General features: G+C 37.5%; 1 pseudogene; it reads left to right on the top strand.

Moving 5' to 3' along the window:
• The first annotated feature begins 178 nt into the window (after positions 1 to 178).
• On the top strand, positions 179 to 13,903 carry LOC144372211 (olfactory receptor 7C1-like; annotated as a pseudogene).
• The last annotated feature ends 897 nt before the right edge of the window (positions 13,904 to 14,800 follow it).

Below are 14,800 nucleotides of genomic sequence, written 5' to 3'. Positions count from 1 at the left end.
ATTTTACTAACCAGTGATTAACTGTCCTTGTGTGTTTTGTGGTGCTGGAGACCGAGCCCAGGGCCTCACCCATGCTCAGGGATGTTCTCCCCCTGAGCTAGGTCCCCAGCGTTGTTTTTTTTTTTTTTTTTTTTTACTTATTTTTAAAGTTTGAGACTGGGTTCTTGGTGGCCAGGCTGGCCTGCAATTTGTGATCTTCCTGCTTCAGCCTTCCTAGTAGCTGGGTTTAGAGGTGTGCAACACTGTGCTTGGCACTTCAGGAATTTTCTATTTGGTGCTTTATTTCCCATTGTTAGCACAAAAAGACTAGGCCGGATGCAAACTATGATCATTTCAGTATTTTTTTTTTAAATTTAAAGTCTGTTTTTAGTTGTAGATGAACACACAGTGTCTTTATGTATTTTTATGTGGTGCTGAGGAGTGAACCCTGTGCCTCACACATGGCGAGGCAAGCACTTGACCACTGAGTACCTTCCCAGCTCTCATCAGCTTTTTATCAGGAATGGTATTATACCTCCAGTGGACTCACTGTCCTGGTGGAAATGAGCCACAGGCCAAAGGAGCTGGGCTTAAATAGGTTACACTGAGAGGTGATTTAGTGGGCATGTCAGTTTGGGCACTCAGGAATTTTGAGTTTGGGGGTTGAGGGGTCTGTGGCCAGTACCTGGAGAGGATTCATCTTGAAAGAGATTAAAAGCTTCCCAGAGATTATCATTTTAGGTTTGATGAAACACTTTCTCCCTACTTGTGGCCCAAGTCTGAAAAGGATTTATCTTTCAAGAGATGAAGGCTATCGATGTATGGCTTTCTTTTTCACTCCCTCTTCCCAGGCTGCACTATCTTGGGGTTTTTCATTTTCCATAACTAACACCCATGACTGCGTAAGCACAAATATTACCTAAGTAAAATGATATTAAGGAGTAGTTGGTGTGGGTATTAAGAAAAATGTCCTTGCCCAAGGCCAATGGCTTGGAAGAGAAGCTTAGAGATAGCACATTTGAATAAAGTCTTTCCTCTGAAACTATAGTGCCCAACAGTGTTCTAGGTGAAATTCTGATAATAGGGAAAAAAAACTCTAATAATAACTAAATTGTAAGGCATGAGTCCAGAAATATACTCAGGCATTTAAGGCTTTGAAGACAAGTAAACTTGTCATACTCTGGCTTACCAGTTTTGTAATAGTAATCCTCCTGCCTCAGCCTCCCAAGTAACTGGGGTTATAGGTGTGTACCTCTGTGTCTGGCTTTCTAGCTGTTTTATGCATTTATTTAAAAGGAATATATGTCATTCAATTGAATGTGAACGTGATTACAAAGGTCTCACAGAAAAGAGGTTCCAGATTTACATACTTGGCTTCACAGATTAGAATTCATTCATCCATCCATTAACAGTTTTCATTCATCAGATATTCAAAGGTTCATATGTTCTAGGCAGTGAGGAACAACGAATTCTGGTTCTTGCTATCACAATGTGTCTTGTGATGGGTATTGCCTAGCTGTTTTAGAACACAGGTTGACCATCTGCTTCTTTATTGGATCATATAGGAAATATTTTAGGTTTTGAAGGCCAGAGAATTTCTATTGCAAGGAAATTCTCATTTTAGTACAAAAGCACCAAGGGAAAGCGTATAAAGAAATGTTTTGTTGTGTTCCAGTCAAACTGATGTACACAAATAGAGGACTGATTAGCTTATGCCTATTTTTCCAAATCCTGGCCTAGAATAAAGAAAATTTGCTGCTTGTGGGCCTGCCATAAAGATGTGCTGTGCAGGCTCATAGGCCTCTCAGGTTTGTGAGGGGGGAAAAACAGAAAAATTCCTTTCCCTCAGTGTGTTTTTATTCATTAAAACCTCATCATGTGCCTGTAATGCCAACTACTTGGAAGACTAAGGCAGGAGGTTCTGAGTTTAAGGGCATAGGCAATTTAGGAAGACCCTGTCTCAAATTAAAATATGAAAAGGGATGGGAATGTAGCTCAGGAGTAGAGTGCTTCTGGATTCAATCCTCAGCAAGGTGGAGAAGGAACAAACAAAAACTCATTTAATCTTGGGTTTCATGTTGTGCAGATTTGCTATGATGTAACTAAAGTAGAATGTGAAATTGTTTCTGTTACAAGGAACTGATTGGATCATTGTGGAAATTATTTCATTTAGAGTATTTCTCTCATTTCTGTCACGTTCTGGAGCAATATGGAACTGGAATTGGTCATCAAATGTGATATTGTGCGGTCTGTAATTGGTCTTAGTCCAGTGTCCTGGTACAGAGTTTCTAAGACCTGTGGAATGTCTGGAGTGATAAAAATAGCTTTGTATGCTCATATGATGAATAGAGACTGGTAGGCTGTAGATAACCTAAGGATCATGGCTGGTCCAGAAAGATGGAGGCATGATTAAAGGATTGGAACTTTCACACTCACACACATCAAACTCTAGGAAGGGAAACAGACTGAGAGTTAAGTTGATAACCAGTGGCTACAAGTAAAGGCTCTATGAGAACCCCAGAAAAGTGGGTTTGGGGAGCTTCAGGATAGCTGAACATGTTGAGATTCTTGGGCATGGAAGCTCTGCACCTTTCCCACCATACTGTGTCCTATCCATCTCTTTATCTGACCATCCATCTATGTACTTTGTAATATTTTTTATAAGAAACTAGTAAACACAGGGAAGTATTTCTTTGCATTCTTTGAGTGGTACCAACAAATTCCCTCCTTCAAGGAGGAGGTAGCCAGTTGGTCAGAGGTGTTTATGACAACTTACTACCTGTGACTGGCTTCAGGACTTGGGTAAGTATTTTGGGACTGAGCGCTCAACCTGTGGAATGACAGTATCTCCAGCTAGATGGTAAAATAGTTTTATTGAATTATCAGATACCCAGTGGGTGTCTGCTGGACTGCTTGATGTGTGCAGATCCTCCTGACATTTTGGAACAAAAGTATTTTGTGTTAAATTAGGTGATTGTATAAGAGTAATTGTGTGTGATCTCATTATCATTATACTGTGAAGAGATAAATTTATTTTTTTTTTAGAATTCAGAGTCTATCAGAAAGAATTTGATCAATCAGAAAGTATATGTGTGTAGAAAGGGAAAGGGATCTGCTGACTGAGTCCTGCCATAGACTTGGTGAGAACACAGAATCTTCTGAGCCTCCCCTGAATTGATTCTCAGGTCCCCAGTGCTATCAGCCTCACCCATCATCTCGCACACAGTGGAGGAATTGTACCTTTGTGAACAGAGTTTGTGGCATCTTTTAGGACTCGGTGACCTTTGAGGATGTGGCTGTGGACTTTACCCAGCAGGAGTGGGCTTTGCTGGATCTTGCTCAGAGGAGCCTCTATAGAGATGTGATGCTGGAAACCTTCCAGAACCTGGTCTCACTAGGTAAGATTGGCAGTGTTGTTCATGTAGTGGTTTAGAAAACAGTTTTATCTACTAGTTGACCTTGTTCCAGGAACTGTGCTGAGGAGTGGGAATACTTGGTAAATAAGACAAACGTGGTCACTGACCACAGGGTGTTTACGATCTGAAGGCTTCTTCATGAAAATGAACATGGACATATTAAATTTGTTTTTTCTTTTTCTTTATGTGATTGAAAGCCTTGAGGCTTATTAAGTGTTGAATGTGTGGGGATTGAGGGGCTTCTCTGGGGCACAGGGAGAGTTTGTGATTTGAGACCTTTGAAGAGTCTACTGCTATGAATGCCCTTTACCCAGAGACCACCAGGAGCACACCTGTAAGTTAAACAAGTGGGGTTTATTTTGCAGTCATGGGAGACCATACCCATGGGGAGTCAAGGGGCATCTTAGTAAGAGAGCATTAGAAAGTACCTATTAGAGAATTTGTGCTGCTTTTTGGATGATTTAGAGATGAGTCTATGGGGTAGATAATATTAGTTTCTTAAGCCCTCTGTGAACAAGTACCACAAACTGGTGGGTAAAAAGTTTAGAAATTTAATCTTTCATATTTATGGCATCTGGGAGTGTGAAACAAGGTGTCAGCAGAGCTATATTCTTTCTAAAGGCTCTAAGGAAAAAGTCCCTCCCTGTCTCTTTGTAGCTTCTGGTGGTTGCTGGCAGTCCTTTTTGTTTATAGATGTATCAGTCTAGTCTCTGCCTCCACGATTACCTTCCCTGTGTACCTGTTTCTGATCTTTGTCCACATAGGGACATCAGTCATTGAATTTAGGGTTCATCTTAATCCAGAATAACCTCATCTTAACTTTACTATATTGACAAAGACCTTGTTTCCATATAAGGCAATATTCTAAGGTTCTGGGTGGATTTTTTTTTTTTGAGAAGATAGTCAAACTATTTTTAGATGAAGTTTCAGTTAATAGCAAAATTGATTGGAAGGTAGAGAGATTTTTCTACTGCCAATCATGGATAGCCTCACCAGAATGGTAATTTTTTAAAAAATAATTAATGAACTATGTTGATATGTTATCATAACTTAGAATTCATTCTTTGTATTTAGATTTTTTTCTTGGCACCAGGAATTGAACCCATGGGCCCTTAACCACTGAGCCAAATCCCAGTCCTTTTTGTTTTTATTTTGAGACAGAGTCTTGCTAAGTTGCTTAGGGCCTCATTATATTGAGGCTGGCTTTGAACTTGGTGATCCTCCTGCCTTAGTCTCCTGAATAGCTGGGATTTCAGGTGTGTGCCATCATATCTGGTCATTTGTATTTAGTGGGTACTTTTTTAAAAAAGTTATACTTTATTTCTAAAAGTATAACTACACCATTTTCCTTAATTACTTTTTTACTGTTTTGTCAAGGTATGCATACATTAATGTGCATGAAGTGCCAATCTGTGTACAGCTTGATGAAATTTCACGTGAATGTATACATCCTGGTGGACACATTTCCAGGATTCCAGGAAGTTCATTTATCCCTTTGTCAATAATCACACCACAGAGGAAACCCAATTTTGACTCTTATTATACTTGATTTGGTTTGATTGTTCTTGCTTTTAGATAAATGTTAAACTATAATATGTACAGTTATTTGTTTGGCTTCTTTAACTCAGCATAATGCCTGGTTTGTCCTTTAGTTGATCTTTTGGTAGACTTACATACTTACTTCTCTTGGTATATGTTGTATGTGGGGTAAGGCAATTACAGAATGAAAGGGAAGACTTCATGTATAGTTTTGGTAGATACTTTAGTTTATAAAAAATGTTGGTTTCATCAGAAATTCCCCAACAGCATGTAAGTTTTAGCAGTTCCATAGACCTGGCCCATGCTTAGAAACTTAGCCATTCAATAGAGTATGTAGTGATATTATGCATTTTCTGATATGTAATGGTTTAGAGTACTTTTTTGTGTGCTTATTGGTTATTTGGTCATCTTTATGAAGGCACTTTTTGAAGCAATTCACCCATTTATTGTCCTCTCTCTTTTTTTAAAAAAAATTGAACACTTTCCTTCTGGTTACTTGTCTAATTGTATGTATATGTAACTTTGTATCTTGATACATACACATTCACCTATTTATCTATCTATATTCACACACATATACACACACATATTTACATATAGTATATATGTTCATAAAAATGCATATATATTATATCAGATAACCTTTTCCAGTCTTTGGCTAATTTCTTCATTCATTTTTTTTCTATACAGTGTATTTATTTATTTGACTTCAGTGATGTACATCACAGTCATTCCCATGCTAAACCCCTTCATATACATCCTGAGGAACAGGGACATCAAGAGGACCATGAGGAGGTTCCTCAAAAGTACAGTGTTCATATTGGATAAGCCAGTGAAACCAAACTTATGGAACCCCCATCTGCCCATCTGGTTCTTTAGTTTTTGTAGCTCTCATGTCTTTCAATTTTCTCAATATCTCCTATATGAACATTGATTCTTTTGGTACATCTGTAATGGGATTGATGGAGTATTATGGAATGTTGTCTGCATTAGAGTCACTGTAAAATTGAATTATACAACATCTATATAACCTTCTTTATTTTTCATCTATAGCCCTAGCATCTTGGGGAAATGCACCAATGTTTTTGAAAAGTAATTTTAATCTTCATCCCTTTCAAGAATTCATGTCTATTTTCTATACTACGTTCATGTCTTTTAGATATATTTAGGTATGTTATGTGTAAAGATATATGTAACTGGTCCTCAGTCTGGGTGCTCTTGTTTGGTTACAGTGACTCAAAGCTCCATGTGTTGGTATCTTGGTCCTCAGAGTGGTGATATAGGAGGTGGTGGAACCTTTGAGTGGTGGGATACCAGAAATTAAATATGTTATTGGGGAATGTCCTTGAAAGTGATTAATGCTGGTCTCAGGAATGAGTTAGTTCTCATGAGAGTGGTATGTTATAAAGGAGCAAGGCTGGCTCCTCCCTGCTCTCTGGAGTCCTGCTTACCATGTGATCTTTCCCTTTCTGTGTGCTTTTTTCATGATGCTACCTGCTATGATGTGACATAGTCAAGGGAAACTGTCAACAGAGCTGATGTCATGCTATTTGGACTTTCTGCCTTAATAACTAAACTACGTAAACCTCTACTTTATAAAGTACCTAGCTTCAGTTATTAATTTTTTTTATGCTGGGTATTAAACCCAGCAGTGCTTTACTACTGAGCTACATCCCAAGTTATTTTTTATTTTTTGTTTTGAAACAAGGTCTCACTAAGTTGCTGAGGTTGGCCTTAAATTTGTAATTCTCTTGTCTGAGCCTCTGGAGTCACTGGGATTACAGGTGGATGCCACTGTGCCTGTATTCAAGTGTTTTGTTATAGCTACAGAAAATGCACGAATACATTTGTCTTCATGTGGGAGTCACTTGGGAAGATTTAAAAATATTGATCATTGTATCTCACTGCAAATTCTGATTAATTGAACTGAAGTGTGGAATTAGCATGAAGATTTTTATTTGATCCAGGTTTTTTTAATGTGCCACCAAGGTTGAGGACTATTGATCTAATCCCATGACTAGTTCAAAGATGATTAGTGTGTTTGAATCTTTTACTAGTGAGCATACACTGAAGATCATTTTATTTTGGTACTGCAATTTTTTTTTTCTTTTTGCACTCAGGGGTGTGTAGCCACGAACCACAACCCCAGTCCTTTTTAATTTTTATTTTATTATTATTTTTATTTTTTAAATTAATTTTGAAATTTATATATAACAGCAGAATGTATTACAATTCATATTACACATATAGAGCAAAAATTTTTCATATCTCTGGTTGTATACAAAGTATATTCATACCAATTCATGTCTTCATACATGTACTTTGGTTAGTGATGTCAATCACATTCCGCCATCAGTTCTAACCCCATACCCCCTCTAATTTATTTTTTGGTACTGGGGATTGAACTTGGGGCCCTCAACCACTGAGCCACATCTCCAGCCCTATTTTCTATTTTATTTAGAGACAGGGTCTCACTGAGTTGTTTAGTGCTTCACCATTGCTGATGCTGGCTTTGAACTAGTGATCCTCCTGCCTCAGGCTCCTGAGCTGCTGGGATTACAGTGAATGGTACTGCACCTGGCTCCCAGCCCTTTTTTATATTTTATTTAGAGACAGACTCTCATTGAGTTACTGAGGCTGCCTTTGAACTCGTAATCCTCCTACCTTAGCCTCCTAAACTGCTAGGATTACAGAAATACTGAAGATCTTAAAGTGATCTGAGCCCAGAAGAGGAGAGGTTATTTAAAAAACTCACCTTAGCGGGCGGGGGTTGTGGCTCAGTCGTAAAGTGCTTGCCTAGCATGCACGGGGCACTGGGTTCGATCCTCAGAACCACATAAATGTAAAATAAACATTGTGTCCACCTAAAACTAAAAAAATAAATATCAAAAAGCTCACCTTAACAACAGAAAATATGATTTTACCCAATATTTCTAATGTAGGCAAATAATGTTTATTTACCTATAACTATTTATATTATTTAATTACCTATACAGTCCTCCAACAACATAGCTGATCATCTCTGCTGATTAATAAAATATTATTTTGCCCACATTCACCATTTTATACTTACCTCAGCAAATGGAAGCTTTTTCCTGTCATTAATAACAGTATCTTTAGAACTTCCCTTTTAAACACTGCTTTTTTTTAATCTCTTCTGTTGGCAAGAACTGTCTTTGATGTTTGGTCTGTGTCCACTATAGGGGAATTCATCTTGCTTTTAGAGATGTTGTGTATAGTTTCTGAGGTAGTTATTTGATATCTTTTTTTTTTAAAAAAAGATTTTTTTTAGTTGTAGATGGACACAATGTCTTTATTTTATGTAATACATTCTGTTGTGCTGAGGATTAAACCCAGGGCCTCATTCATGAAAGGCAAGCGCCCTACCAATTGAGCTACAACCCTAGCCAAGGTATTTGATCTTGACCAATTAATACTTTATTTTTATTTGTATTTTTGCTATTAAGCTAAGTTGTCTACCAACTTCACGCCTCAGTACTGATATCAGAGATGGAAATGCTGTTTACAGAGGAAGAAGTCATACCAGCCAGTGATAAGAGATACTCTCATAAAAAATGGCTAAATTAGAGTTCTGATTTACTGTCTCTAACAAACTGCAATAAGACACTTTGGTGTCTGATCTACTCTGAATCAAAAGTAAGTGATTGCCAAAAGTCTTGGAATTTGCAAAGGTAATGTTGCCTTATTATTTTTATAATTATGGTCTACAACATAAGAAACAACTACTTTAGCCATTTTAAGTACATAATTTAGTGGCATTAAATTCCTTCACAATGTTTTGCAACCATCTCCACTATCTCCAGAACCTTTTCCATCTTCCTTGTATGAAATTCTGTACATATTCAACAATAACTACCCATTTCCACTTACCACAGTCCCCTGACAATGACCACTCTATTTCTTGTCTCTGTGAATTTGACTGCTCTAGGGATATCACATGATTGGAGTCATACAGTATTTGTCGTTTTGTGACTGGATAATTTCACTCATCATAATGTCTTCAAGGTTCATCCATGCTGTAGTATGTGTCAGAATTTCCAGAATTTCAAGGTTAAATAATATTCCCTTGTATGTATACATTATCTTTTGTTTATTGATTCATCTTTTGAAGAATACTTGGGTTGTCTCCACACCTTGGGTACTGTGTGTGTGTATCTCATTTTCTTTATCCATTCATGTGTCAACAGACACGTTTCTTTATTTTGGCTACTGTGAATAATGCTGAAGTTAGAGTAAAAGTGCAAATATTTTATTCATTGGGATATACACTCAAAAGGAATTGCTGAATCACATGATTCTCTCTCTCTCTCTCTCTCTCTGTGTGTGTGTGTGTGTGTGTGTGTGTGTGTGTGTGTGTATGTGTGTGTGTGTTTATTTTTAGGAACTTCCATATGGCATTTCATAATGGATATACCACAAACAAAGTACATAGGTTTCCTTTTCTCCATACCCGTACCAATATTTTTTATATTTTGAGTTTTTGTTAATAACCATTATAAAAGATGTGACTTACATGGTTTTGATTTGCATTTAGTTGACAATTAAAGATGTTGAATATTTTTCATAGTATTTTTCATATACCTGTTTGCCATTTCATGTCTTCTTTGAGAAATGTCTTTTTAGGCCCTTTGTCTATTTTTAATTGAATTATTTATTTATTTTTGCTATTGAGTTGTTTGTGTTCCATATGTATTTTGTATCTTAACTTCTTGTCAGATAAATGGTTTGCAAATTATTTTCCTATTCTGTAGGTTATATCTTCACTGATTGTTTTCTTTGCTGTGCAAAATTGTTTTTAGTTAGATGTAATCTCATTTGCCTGTATACCATAGAAACATTTTCTGCAGGGCACAGTGTACTCAGCTGTAATCCCAGCAATTTGGGAAATGGAGGTAGGTGAATTGTGATTTCAAAGCCAGACTCAGCAACTTAGCAAGACCCTATCTTGAAATAAGAAACAAAAAGGGCTGGAATGTAGCCTGGTTAAATGCCCCTGGTTCAATCCCTAATAAAAAAAAATCAAGCAGAACCATTTTTCTAGACCAGTGTCAAGGGTTTTTTCTTCTCTGGTTTTCTTCTAGTAGCTTTACAGTTTCAGGTCTTAGAATTAAATGTTTAATTCATTTTGAGGAGGTTTTGTATATGGTGTGAGATAAGGGTCCAGTTTCATTTTTCTGCATGCAGTCAGAAGAATCTATCTAGTTTGTCTTCCACTACCTCTAGAGTCCCCCATCGTTCAGTTTCAGTCATAGCTATTCTGTATCCGAACTCAACAAATGTCCCAGTGAATTCTCACTTCTGCTTAGTTACAAAGACTCATGTAACTCTAGAATATACTTGCATTATATTTGTTCATATTTGCAGTTCCTGAAGTCTTCAATAAATGTGCTCTTCACCTCTGAATATTTTATATAGTTGATCAAGTGGAATATATGAGGATTATGGTGTATTGCTTTTGATTTGCATTTCTCTGATAATTAGAGGTGATATACAGCCCTCTTGACTGGGAGATTTCTGTACTGAGGACAGAGAATTTAGTTTGTCATTAACTGACATGAGAAAACTCAAATCCATACCCAATTACAATGGATATACAAGAAAGGATGGTGTGTGTATGTGTGGGTAAATGGCAGAGAGTAATTTTCGGAGAAGAAGTGACCAAGTAGCATGTATTTAGAGGTTGGCTGGAAAGGGAGAGATTGAATAATGAGAAAATTTAGAATGCTGGATCAGTAGCAAAAAGTATAATATCAAATTGAAATAATTATGGGTAGATTCCTCAAAATGTAATATCAAATTGAAATCTTGTTAGGTAGATCCAAGGAGCCAAACTGATCAAGGAAGGAACATACCATTGATTTGATATTGCTTCCAATACTGAGGTTAGATAATATTGTATATGAAAACTAAAATATTACACTCTATGGTAAAATAAATTCTTCTTTTTAAAATTTGTTCTTTTCCCGATTATGTGCCACATGATGAACATCATTAGGCAATAAAAAGACTACCTCCATGTATTCGTCTTTTAGATGGAGAAACCTAGAAGAGGGAATTCATAGGCTTAGAAAGATCCATAGGTGATTTCCAGGGGTTAGAGGTGGAGGAGTATGGTGAGTTAGTGTTTAATGAAAATAAAAGTTATGTTTGGGATGATCAAAAGCCTGAGAAACGGACAGCAGTGCTGCTGCACAGCATTGTGAATACACATGGTGCCACTGAACCATGCACTGAAAAATCGTGACAATGGCATGTTTTGCTATTTATATTTTACCACGTGCTGAGAAATGAGATTGTGGGATCAGAGTGGACCCATGATAGATCAAGAATTCCAGATTTTTTTCAGAATGACTAGCCTGAAAAAAAATTCACATGTTGAAATCCTAACCCTCAAGGCCATGGTATTAGGAGATGGGACCTCTTGGCAGGTAATTACATCTTTATTGTGAAGCTTCATGAATGGGATCAGTGTCCTTATAGAATAGGCTCCAGGGAGCTTTTTCACCCTCTCCTACCATGTGAGGACACATCAAGATAGTGCCATGTATGAACAAAGAAAATGAGTTCCCATAAGACACTGGGTCCCTCAGTGCTTTGATGGTGGACTTTCCAGTCATCAGAACAGAGAGAAATAAATTTCTGTTGTTTGTTAACCATGGAGTTGTGATATAGTGTTTTATCATCCTGAACAGCATCAGAAAGACATCTAAAAATTTCAGTCAGGGAAATAAAACAACCAGTTTTTCATTTTAGAAAATATTGGCAGACTGGGCAACTTATTGAGAACTTGTATCAAAATAAAAAATAAAGAGGGCTGGGGTTGTAGCTGAATGTTAGCATGTGTGAGTCCCTGTGTTTGATCCTTAATACAAGCACGCAAAACAAAACAAGAACAGTAAAAATCCTCAAACAATAACAACAACTACTCACCCCCAAACTCCCAAAACCAAAATGAAAACTAAACCAAAATAAAAAATCAAAACCAGGCCAAACCGAAATCCCTACATCTCTTTGTGACCTTTCCATGTCTTTTCTTATAGCATTGCAATGGTTTAAACCTTGATAATCATGTTTTCCTTGACTGTTTGACCAATCAGTTGATTTATTATAGGTTAATAGCACCTGTATAATAGCATGTAGCAAGTGTGCAGAAAGCACTTGTAGAATGTTGAGGGTCACAGGTACACTACCTATTAGTCATTTGTTAACATGGTTTATTATTTGTGGAAATTATTTTCTTTTTATCCCTGCTTCCCTTCCTCTCTCCCTTCCTTCCTTCTGACCTCCTCTTCTGTTATTTCTTCCTTTCCTTTGGAAACTGAAATCCTACTCATCCTGCTCATCCTGAAGTATTTTTTTTCAGATATTTCCTCTCCTCTCAAATTTCTTATAGCTCAGAGTCATCGGACCCTCCCCTGCCACACACAAGGAAGATAACTCAGACCTTTCTTTAGGTCTCTGAGCCCCATGGGTATTGGAGCAGGTGTGGATTGTTTTATCCCTAAGATCTAAAATTCCTTCTAACTTTTTGTAGTTATTAATTCTAAGGCAGAGACAAAGGGAATGGGTGAGTATCCTCCCATAGGCCAATAGACATGGATTTGTCAATATCATGAAATGTTGCCTATAATGAATGGCAGAATGTAGGTTTTTTAGATTCTATAATATTAAGAATTTCATGTCCAATTTTTTACCTCAAGAAATAAAGAAGCTGAGATAGTCTGTCTGGTGTCTATTTCATGTTCTTTCTCTTTAATTGTCTAGCTGATGTGTCAACAACATGGGACTAGGAAATCAAACAAATGCTTTAGAATTTATATTCCTTGGATTTTTCCAAGACTCAGAGCATCAACTGATGTTATTTGGATTGTTCCTATCCATGTTTATAGTCATCTTCCTTGGGAACATGTTCATCATCATAGCCATTGTCTCGGATTCCCATCTTCATACGCCCATGTACTTCTTTCTCTTCAATCTGTCCTTTGCTGACATTGGTTTCATCTCTACAACCGTCCCAAAGATGCTGGTGAACATCCAGACACAGAGCAGATCCATCACCTATGCAGGCTGCATCACCCAGATGTATTTTTAATGGTTTTGGAGGCATGGATACCTTCCTTCTCACTGTGATGGCTTATGACCGGTTTGTAGCCATCTGTCATCCCCTACACTATCCAGTCATCCTGAACTCCCATCTGTGTGGCCTCTGGGTTCTTACATCCTGGTTAACCACCTTGTCATATTCTCTGATCCATAGTCTGTTGGTGCTGCATCTAGACTTCTGTACCAATTGGGAAATTCGACACTCTTACTATGAACTTGCTCAGGCCCCCATAGTAGCTTGTTCAGACACAGTGATCAATCACATAATACTCTACATGGTGACTGGCCTTCTTGGATTTGTTTCCTTTCAGGGATCCTTTTCTCTTATACCCAGATTGTCTCTTCCATCCTGAGAATTCCATCAACCTATGGAAAATATAAAGCTTTTTCTACCTGTGGGTCTTATCTATCTGTGGTTTCTTTATTCTATGTGACAGGTATTGGTGTATACCTCAGTTCTGAAGCATCATCATCTTCCTGGAAGGGCATGATGGCCTCCGTGATGTATACTGTGGTCACCCCCATGCTGAACGCCTTCATCTATAGCTTGAGGAATACATAACATTAAGAGGGCCCTGAAGAAACTTCTTGGCAGAACATTTTATGTTCAGTGACAAGAATACTGTTCCTGGGCTCTTACGCTGGCAAAAGTACCAGCAAAAGAAATTCTGCGTCAAGAAATTCTGCCTCTAAATTATATAGGCTTTCACCCCTCACCCACTCTGTTTCTCTGCTTTAATCAAAATATCCCTGTGAGTACTTTGTCTGAAACTTTTATGGTGATCACTCTGTTACCCTCAGTTGTATTCCCCACCTCTCCTCCTGTTACATTTTACGTCACTACATCTCAACTTGATGTTTGCATTCCTATAGGTCTATACAACCATTCAAGTATCAACTCAGAGACTCTTGGATAAAACATTAAATAGTTCATTATCTCTCAAATGGAAGTTTTCAGGACTAAAACCAACAATCATTGTTAGTTCTTGTTAAATTCATTCATTTGGCAATATTTATTGGATATCTATAGTGTACCAGGGTGTTCTAGGTGCTAAAAATATAGCAGTGAATAAAATCCTTGCCCTCATAAAGCTAAAATCCATGTTCAGGAATATAATATCTGGGTAGACAAAAAGAGATTACTACTTTGGGCATGATAGTGCATACCTGTAATCCCAGCTACCCAGGAGGCTAAGGCAGGAGTTACAAGCTTGAGGTCTGCCTGGAAAACTTAGTGAGACCCTGTCTCAATAAAAAATGAAAAAAGGATGGGGATGTAGCTTAGTGGTATGACTTTCCCAGGTTCAATACCCAGTACTGCAAAAGAAAAAAAAAGTATGCACAAATCTGTATGAAAGTGCTGTGTGGAGCACAGACTACAAATTAAATAAAAAACTTGTGATCACCACCCTGTAGTGACCACAGGAATTTTAGTCCTGAAAACTTCCATTTGAGAGATAATTTCTCTCTTGATTTAGTTAGTAATTGAAATAGTCTGCTATGATCTGAAGATTTATCCTCCTACAAATTAATATGATGAAAGCTTATCACCAATGTGATGGGATTAGAAAGGGTACCATTGGGAAGTGATTAGAGTATGAAGGTGTTGCCCTCATGATGCTCTTATAAAAGAAGCTGCAAGGGAGTTGCTTTGCCTTTTCTCCCATGTAAGGGCACAGTAAGAAGGCACTATGTGTGAAAACGACCTTCATCAGATTCTTTGATATTAGACCTCCTGGTCT

Source organism: Ictidomys tridecemlineatus, chromosome 2 (assembly GCF_052094955.1).
Source record: "Ictidomys tridecemlineatus isolate mIctTri1 chromosome 2, mIctTri1.hap1, whole genome shotgun sequence".
NCBI lineage: Eukaryota > Metazoa > Chordata > Mammalia > Rodentia > Sciuridae > Ictidomys > Ictidomys tridecemlineatus.
This window is presented reverse-complemented; position numbering and strand designations above follow the sequence as displayed.